Here is a 9453-nt window from a genome sequence, read left to right on the forward strand (position 1 = left end):
AGGCAGCCGACAGGTCGAGGAGGAGGAGGACAGAGTAGTGTCGCTTGCTCTTGGCGGTTAAGAGGTCATTGGTGACTTTAGTTAGGGCAGTTTCGGTGGAATGGTGTGACCAGAAGCCAGATTGTAGGCGGTCAAAGAGGGAGCAAGAAGAGAGATGGGAGGACAGTTCAAGGTAAATGTGTTGTTCAAGTAGTTTGGAGGCATAGGGGAGAAGTGATATAGGGCGATAGCTAGATACAGAGGATGGGTCAAGAGAGGGCTTTTTGAGGATAGGTGTGATGGAGGCATGTTTAAAGCTTGAGGGGAAAACACCAGTTGTTAGTGATAAGCTGAAGAGATGGGTTAGGGTTGGGATGAAGATTGTGGTGAGGTTTGGGATGAGGTGGGATGGGAGTGGGTCAAGTGCACAGGTGGTGAGATGCGATCTTGAGAGTAGAGTGGAGAGTTGATCTTCTGTAATGGTGGAGAAGTTGGTTTTGGAGGTGGAGGGCTGGGAAATCGGGAGGAAGGGCTCTGGGGGTTGTTGACCAAAACTGTCTCTAATGCTATCAATCTTCTGCTTGAAAAATGAAGCAAAATCTTCAGCGGAGATAAGTGGGGAGGGAGGAGGTGCTGGGGGACGGAGGAGAGAATTGAAGGTGTTGAATAACTGTTTAGGGTTGTGAGAGAGAGAGGATATGAGAGATGAGAAGTAGGTTTGTTTAGCTGTGGCGAGTGTGGTCTTGAAAGTAGTGAGGGACTGTTTGAATGCGATGAAGTGCTCGTTAGAGTGGGATCTTTTCCATCTGTGCTCAGCAGCCCTGGAAGCTCGCCTCAGTTCTTTGGTCAGGCTGGTGTGCCAGGGCTGTCTGTTGATTTTGCGAGCTTTGGTATGTGTAAGTGGGGCAGGAGATTCCAAAGCTACAGCTATTGTGGTGTTATATAGAGCAGCAGCGTCATCCGCATTGTGTATGGAACTTATGTCTGTGAGGGGGAGGAGGGATTCAGAGAATGAATGTAGGTCAAGATGTTTAAGATTTCTGCGAGGGTGTGAAAGTTTGTGGGGTGGGGATTGTAGACATGGAGTGGAGAGGGATGAGAATGTGAGAAAGTTGTGGTCAGAGAGTGGAAGAGGTGAGTTAGAGAGGTTAGATAGAGAGCATAGGCGGGTGAAGATGAGGTCCAGTGTGTGACCGTCTTTGTGAGTGGCTGTAGAAGACCATTGAGTGAGGCCGAAGGAGGAAGTGAGAGTTAGAAGTTTAGTGGCAGCTGAGAGGGAGGTGTCAATGGGTATGTTGAAGTCGCCCATGATGATAGTGGGGATGTCCGCAGAAAGGAAATTAAGTAGCCAGGTGGTGAAGTGGTCAAAGAAGGCGGTGGCTGGCCCTGGGGGGCGGTAAATGACAGCCAGTTGGAGGTTGGTGGGGGAGTAGATGCGCATAGAGTGCACCTCAAAAGAAGGGAGGGTAACAGAGGGTGGCAGTGGGATTGGGGTGAAGGAGCAGTTATCTGACAGGAGAAAACCAACTCCTCCGCCATGTTTGCTGCTGGGGCGGGGTGTGTGGGAAAGGTGGAAGCCACTGTAAGAGAGTGCAGCAGGGGAGACTGTGTCAGAAGGGGTGAGCCAGGTTTCGGTGATGGCGAGGAAGGAAAGTTTGGTAGTAACAAAGAGATCATGGATGTAATGCTCTATACCGTTCATTATGGCCCCATAGATGTTCCTTATAAAGCTGTGCCATATATTTATTGCTCTGCACCGTTGATTATGGCCCCATAGATGCTCCTTATAAAGCTGTGCCCCATATATATTGCTCTGCACCGTTGATTATGGCCCCATAGATGCTCCTTATAAAGCTGTGCCCCATATATATTGCTCTGCACCGTTGATTATGGCCCCATAGATGCTCCTTATAAAGCTGTGCCCCATATATATTGCTCTGCACCGTTGATTATGGCCCCATAGATGCTCCTTATAAAGCTGTGCCCCATATATATTGCTCTGCACCGTTGATTATGGCCCCATAGATGCTCCTTATAAAGCTGTGCCCCATATACGGTATATTGCTCTGCACCATTGATTATGGCCCCATAGATGCTCCTTATAAAGCTGTGCCATATAGAATGTTCTGCACCATTGATTATGGCCCCATAGATGCTCCATATATAATGCTGTGCCATATAGAATGCTGCTGGTGCTGCAATAAAAAAAAAAATCACATACTCACCTCTCTTCGCTCTGGACGCCGGCGCTTTCAATATTTACCTGCTCCTCGTGCGGCTCCGTCTCCAGCACTGACGCTCAGCAGAGGGCGCGCACTGACTACGTCACCGCGCCCTAACCTGAGCGTCACTGCCAGAGGACGCTGCAGATGGAGCCGCACTGGAGCGAGGAGCAGGTAAATATAGCGCAGCGCTGCGCTCCCCGTATACTCACCTGCTCCTGGCGCGGTCCCTGCAGTCCCTGGCTTCCCCGGCGCTGCAGCTTCTTCCTGTAATTGAGTGGTCACAGTTACCGATCATTTACAGCAATGAATATGCGGCTCCTCCCCTATGGGGGTGGAGCCGCCTATTCATTTCTGTAATGAGCGGTGCCATGTGACCGCTCAATACAGGAAGAATCTGCAGTGCCGGGGAAGCCAGGGACTGCAGGGACCGCGCCGCAGCAGGTAAGTATGACTACACAGCCCCCGCTCCCCCTCACCTGCCGACCCCCGGGTATATGACTCGAGTATAAGCCGAGAATGGGACTTTCAGCCCAAAAATATTGGCTGAAAATCTCGGCTTATACTCGAGTATATACGGTAAATTTATGGGATCAAATAACTAAAAATTGTCACATGCATATGTATTCACCCTTTTGCAATAAAGCCCCTAAAAATTTCTGGTGCAAGCATTTGCCTTCATGGGGGTTGATCATAATCTGTTTGGTCAGAGAAGTATCACATTGATCCTCAACAATTGCCTAAAAGTACCCCAAATTGTTTTTCCAGTTTTATTAAAGGGGTATCTACATTTAGTAATTTAGACAAGTAGATAATGAATATAATCACAAATGGTTGACTTTTCAAGAATTACAATTTTGTTGGGCCCTAGAAACCAATTCTTAGAAACTGGAAACTCCCTGACAGCATATTTGTCAATTGTCAATGTATCTAAAAGTCTCTAGTATTACTCACTTCATAATACATTATTTGAGGGAGTTTTGAAATTTCATCTCTAAGATCCCTGAATAATCCTTCTAATCCTACAATATTTGATTAAATTGTCAACATCTATTTGTGGATGACAGACTGGGAGAAGAACTGATTTCCGGAATATAAGTGTGTAGAAATAAAATTCACCACTTTCTTATAAAAAAAAGTTCTAACATTATTAGGGTATGTTTCCACGTTCTGGAAACGCTACGTTTTTGACGCTGCGTTGAGCCGCAGCATCAAAAACGCAGCGTCCAGATGTTACAGCATAGTGGAGGGGATTTCATGAAATCCCATCTCCACTATGCATTAAAACGCGCATGCGGCATACCTGCGAAAACACACATGCGGCGCATCTTTTAAGAACGCAGCATGTCCTTACATTGCAGAAAAAACGCAAGGACAGCGCAGGTGATCTGTCAGTGACCTCAGGTGCAGATGTGATCAGGATTTGACCTGCATAAAATCCTGACCAAATCCTGATGCAATCCTTCACGTTGACACATACCCTAATTATTATTTATTTTTAGAGCACCATTGATTCCATCATGCTGTTCATGAGAAGGGGTTACATACAAATTAAAAATATAAATTACAGTGAACAAACTAACAATGACAGACTGGTACAGAGGGGAAAGCACTTACAGTATACTGGATAATGGGGAAGGAAACAGTAGGCTGGGGAAGGGTTTAGCAGCTCCGGTGGTGCTGAGGTGGCATCGAGGTTATTGCAGGCTGTAGTGAGATGGGAGCAGAGTCAGGGCAGGCTGTAAGTTTTTGAAAAAATGTGTTTTCAAGTTCTAGCTGAAAGTTCTGAAACTGGTGGATAGTCGGATATGTGGGGGCACAGAATTCCAGAGTATGGGGGATGCCCGAGAGAAATCTTGGAAGCGACTGGGTGATTAATGCATAAGCATGAAGCAGAGAAGAGGCCTTGAGAGGATTAGAGATTATTGAAAGGTAACGGGAGATTAGTTGTAAAAGAGACATTGTTGATGGCTTTGTAGGTCAATGTTAGTAGTTTGAACTGGATACGTTGGGTAATTGGGAGTCATTGAAGGGATTTGCAGAAGGTAAGTGGAAGAACAGTGAGGCGAGCAATGGATTAGTCATGCAGCAGCGTTAAGGACAGACTAGAGAGGTGCAAGAGTGTTAGCAGGGAGGCCACAGTGGAGAATATTGCAGTAGTCAAGGAAGGATATGATGAAGGCATGCACTAACATTTTAGTAGATTAAGAGTTGAGGATTCTGGAAATATTTTTGAGCTGAAGGTGGCAGCAGGTGGCAAGAGCTTGGATGTGCGGTTTGAAGGATAGGGCAGAGTCGACTTGCAGTACAGGGAAAACATGATATAACTTATTGTGATTGATCAGGTAGGAGAGTTTGGTGAGAATGAGGAATGATGATCAGTTCAGTTTTGTCCACATTGAGCTTTAGGAAGCGTGATGAGATGGAGGAGAATTTGGCTGATAGACCCTCAGGGATTTTGGACAGCAGAGAGTTGACGTCTAGGTTAGAGAGGTAGATCTGAGTATTATCAGCATATACTGAAGATGGTATTGGAAGCCATGGAACTTTGAGTTGTCCCCGGCCAAAGAAGAGTAAAGGCCCCAGGACAGAGCCTTAGGGGACACCAACAGAGCGTGGCTGTGATGAGGAAGTAGTGTGGAAGTGGGAAACAAGGTCTTTGACACCAATGGAAAAGAGAATTTGTAATAGGAGGAACTGGTCGACTGTGTCGAAGCCAGAGGACAGGTCTAGAAGGAGAAGTATAGAAAAGCGTCTGTTAGATTTGGCAGTAAGTCGTTAGTAATTTTGGTCAGGGCAATATCAGCAGAGTAGTGGGGATGGAAGCCGGATTGTTGGGCATCAAAGAGTGAGTTTGATGAGAGATGGGAAGAAAGTTCAGCATGGACAAGCTGTTCAAGGACTTTGGAGGCAAACAAGAGCAGCGATATGGGGCAATAGCTAGATTTAGAGTTTGGGTTGAGGGATGGCTTCTTCAGGATAGGTGTGATAGTGGCATGTTTGAAAGCATAAGGTAACAGAGGTTAGCAATGAAAATATGCATTAGGGCCAGGATGAGCATAGTGGTGAGGTTGGGGAGAAAGTGGGATAGGATGGGGTCAAGTGCACAAGTGGTGAGGTGCGGTTTTGAGAAGTGATGAGCGAGATCTCCTTCAGTGATGGTAGTGGGAAGGTTATGGGTGAGGAGCAGTAGTGGAAGGGTAGTAAAGGCTTTCCTTGTTTGGTCAACCTTATTTTTTTAAATGTGCGGCAAAGTCTTTTGCAGGGATGAGGGAGGGCAAAGAGGGCAGTGGAGGGTGAAGGAGTGAGTTAAAAGTGTTGTGTAACTGTTTGGGGTTGTGAGATAAAGAAGGTACAAGGTTTGTGAAATAGATCAGTTTAGCGGAGGTAAGGGCCGATTTGCATGTGAAAGTTGCTGTTTCGAATGCAGTGAATCCTTCGAGAGTGTGATTTCTTCCAACACCATTCCACAACCCTGGACGCTTTTTAGAGAGGTTATTGTACCAGGCTTTACTTTCAAACCATGTCTCTGAAGATGACTCAGCACTTGTTCTAGTCTATGCAGATGTTCCTCGAATGTGGCAGCATATACGATGATATCATCTAGATAGATGAGAGTGGCCTTAAAGTTCAAATCGCCTAGGCACCTCTCCATAAATCGTTGGAATGTACCAGGAGCGTTAACCAGGCCAAACGGCATCTGCTTGAATTCGTACAGGCCCATAGGGAGTATGAAAGCTGTCTTCGTCCGGTTCTGCTCTGACATGGGTACTTACCAATAGCCACTGGCAAGATCTAATGATGAGAAGTATTTCGTGCTACCCAGCGCAGACAACGATTCCTCAATCCTGGGTAAAGGGTATGAGTCCTGTACAGTGCAGGCATTCAGTTTGCGGTAGTCCACACAGAAACATAAAGTTCCATCTTTCTTTTGCACTAGCATGATGAGAGCAGCCCACAGGCTCTGACTCTCGAATGACACCATTCTGTAGCATCTGTGTTAGCATTCCCTTCACCTCCTGGTACATTTGTGGTGGGATTTGTCAGTATCGTTCTCTGATGGGTGCAGCACTACCAGTCGGTATCTCATGGGTGATTGCCATAGTGTACCCGAAGTCGTCCTCATGACGTGCAAACACATCTTGGTATTGCCCTAATAGAGCTTCTACTTGTTAGACCTGCTGTGGTGTGAGTTTTGTTAGTTCAGCCTGCATTTGTTCCAGAATACGGCGTCCCTCTCGCAGGTGCTGAGGTTCTGGTGACAAAGAAGTGTCTACGGTCACAGTCCAAAGATCTCCCTGTTTCACTGGTATCAGTTCATCTGGCTTGCCCAGTATTTGCATAACTTCACTCTGGGGTTGGAGCATGAGATTATCTTCCCCCAGATTAACACATCACACTGGGACAAGTCCCATCATGCACCGCAGCTAACGTCTGTACAACAAGGAGCCCTGGAGGTAGTAGCTCCAGAAAAGCTGGCTCTATCTGTATCTCGACTGCTTTCAGAGTGGTACACGCTCAGACGGGCAGAGTGAGCACGGTCTGTCTTCACGGTGGAGCCAGGTTGGGGCAGCTGGAACAATCACTTTCCCCAACATCTTCCCGTCACTAGAGGTTTCATGAGCATGGGCCATACAGATTAGCTGCTGGAACACCCTCCTCTGGGGGATGTGAGGACTCCATTGTTTTAGAACTACATCTGGGGACTCGTTAATGAGAAGACTTCTGAATTCCTTCAATACATTCATTCCTAGAGTGACAGCATGTCCATTACCTGCATCTCCGGTGGTCAGCATGACTCCCTTTCGGCCTAGGTCTTTGCCACAGAGATTTGCATCAAGACCACCCATGCGACCGGGATAGGTAAGTGATTGGCAGCTGTCAACTTTATCACTGGACCCCATTCAGAATGCATAGCTTCAGGGAAATGTCTCTGAAAGTACGTTCAGGGCCGGCGTTAGGGGCAGGCAGACCAGGCAGCTGCCTGGGGCCCCCGCTGCCCCAGGGGCCCCCAGCTAGCGGCAAGTCACGCAGCCACTCTGGGGCCCCTGTGAAGCAGGAGGGCCCGCTGGTACAGTTCAAAGCAATGATGGAGGAGAGAGCATCACCTTACTCTCCCTCTCCCATCATTTCCCCCTCTGCCTCTGACACTGCGGGTGCTCATCATAGCGCACTCACTGTGTACCAGGCAGTGACAGGCAGTGCAGCGGCATCCGCCGACACAAGAGCAGGGGGCAGCATGGGCATGAGGAGAGGTGAGGAGCTTGTGTTTTTTTTTTTTACTGGACTGTGGGGCCATTCTTGGGAGGGGAGGGAAGGAGGGATGTGGGCAGTGCTGTATACTACTGTGTGGGCAGTGCTGTATATTACTGTGTGGGCAGTGCTGTATACTACTGTGTGGGCAGTGCTGTATACTACTGTGTGAGCAGTGCTGTATACTACTGTGTGGGCTGTGCTGTATACTACTGCATGGGCAGTGCTGTATACTACTGTGTGGGCAGTGCTGTATACTACTGTGTGGGCAGTGCTTTATACTACTGTGTGGGCTGTGCTATATACTACTGTGTGGGCTGTGCTAAATACTATGGGGGTATATTATATTCTATGGCGGAGGCTGTGCTATATACTATGTGGCTGTGTTATATATTTGGGGGGTACATTATACATTATATTCTATGGTGGAGGCTGTGTTATATATTATGAGGGGCTGCATTATATTCTGTGGAGAGCTTTATTAGATTTTATGAGGGATAATTGCATCATACTCTTTGATGGGGCTACATTATATTCTATGGGGAGGTGGGCTGTATTACATTTATATTCTATGAGGGGTGATTGCATCATACTCTATGAGTGGGCTACATTATACTATATGGGGGGTTGCATTATATTGTATGGGGAGGTTACATTATACTCTGTGGGAGGGTTACATTATACTCTGGGGGTCACATTATAGTCTGTGGAGTGGCTGCTTTATACTCTGTGGGGTGGTGGCTGCATTATACTATATGTGGGTTGAATTATACTGTATCGAGGACTATGGGGAATACATTATACTATATGAAGAACTATGGGGTGCATTATACTATGGGAAGTGAATTGTACTACATGGATGACTATGGCGGTGCATTTTACTATATGGAGCACTGTGACGAGTATATTATGCTATATGGAGGACTGAGGAGTATATTTTAATATATGGAGGACTATGAGGAGTGTATTATACTATATGGAGCACTATGAAGAGTGTATTATACTACAGTATATGGAGGACTATGGGAAGTGTATAATACTATATGGAGGACTATGAGGAGTATATTATACTATATGGAGGACTATGGGACACATTATATTATATGGAGGACTATGGGGTGTGCATTTTACAATATGGAGGACTGTGGTGCACATTATAATATATCGAGGAGTATGGGGTGTATTATACTAAACAAGCAAAATGCTGCATATTCATTGGGTGATTAGATTGTTTATGACGGAATGAAAATCATTGTTCTCAGCAGGACATCGCCGGTGTAAACTGTAGATGTGCTGCTGATAACATGATACTGTATGGTGATCTGTTAGTGATCTATTAGTGATCGTTCTGTCCCCATCATTCTTTCTCAGACAGTGGAAAGAGGCGGGGAAACAAGCATCCAATGACTTCAGTATTGTCGATCACACTCGTTTAGCAGCCTGAGATCAGCGCATGTAAATACAACCGAAATGCTTCTGTGTGATGTACAATATGTTAGCATTTGGGGCCCCATTTTAAACTTTGCCTAGGGCCCCACTTTGCCTACAACCAGCCCTGAGTACGTTTCAGGCATCGTGGTCACCTGTGAGCCAGTGTCAACCAAACATCGTACGGCCCGACCATCCATTTCGGCCTAGAAGAGAGGGCACATGAAAACTAGACTAGTGAGACTTCTGTTTCTCTTTCTTGACTGTTCAGGCTGCAGGAAGTGTCCCCCAGCCTCGGAGACTGCTAGTTTAACGGATGGCGCTGTAACGGGCCATTTCATCGTATACAGCCCCGATCCAAATGTCCAAGCTCACCACAGTTGTAGCAAGTAGGGAGTTCTTGTCTGCGGACATCCTTTCTTCACTACGAGGTTCAGGACCAGTTCTGCTCCCGGGCGAGCTTGGTGGCCATTGTCACGGATACCTCTCCACTCTGGACCTTCCCCGCCGGGACTGTCACCCCCTGCTCCTGCTCGCGCGTGCATGCTTTCACTCCCCACTTCAGAGAAGG

The sequence above is a fragment of the Ranitomeya imitator genome, chromosome 5 (genome assembly GCF_032444005.1).
Source record: "Ranitomeya imitator isolate aRanImi1 chromosome 5, aRanImi1.pri, whole genome shotgun sequence".
NCBI classification, from domain to species: domain Eukaryota; kingdom Metazoa; phylum Chordata; class Amphibia; order Anura; family Dendrobatidae; genus Ranitomeya; species Ranitomeya imitator.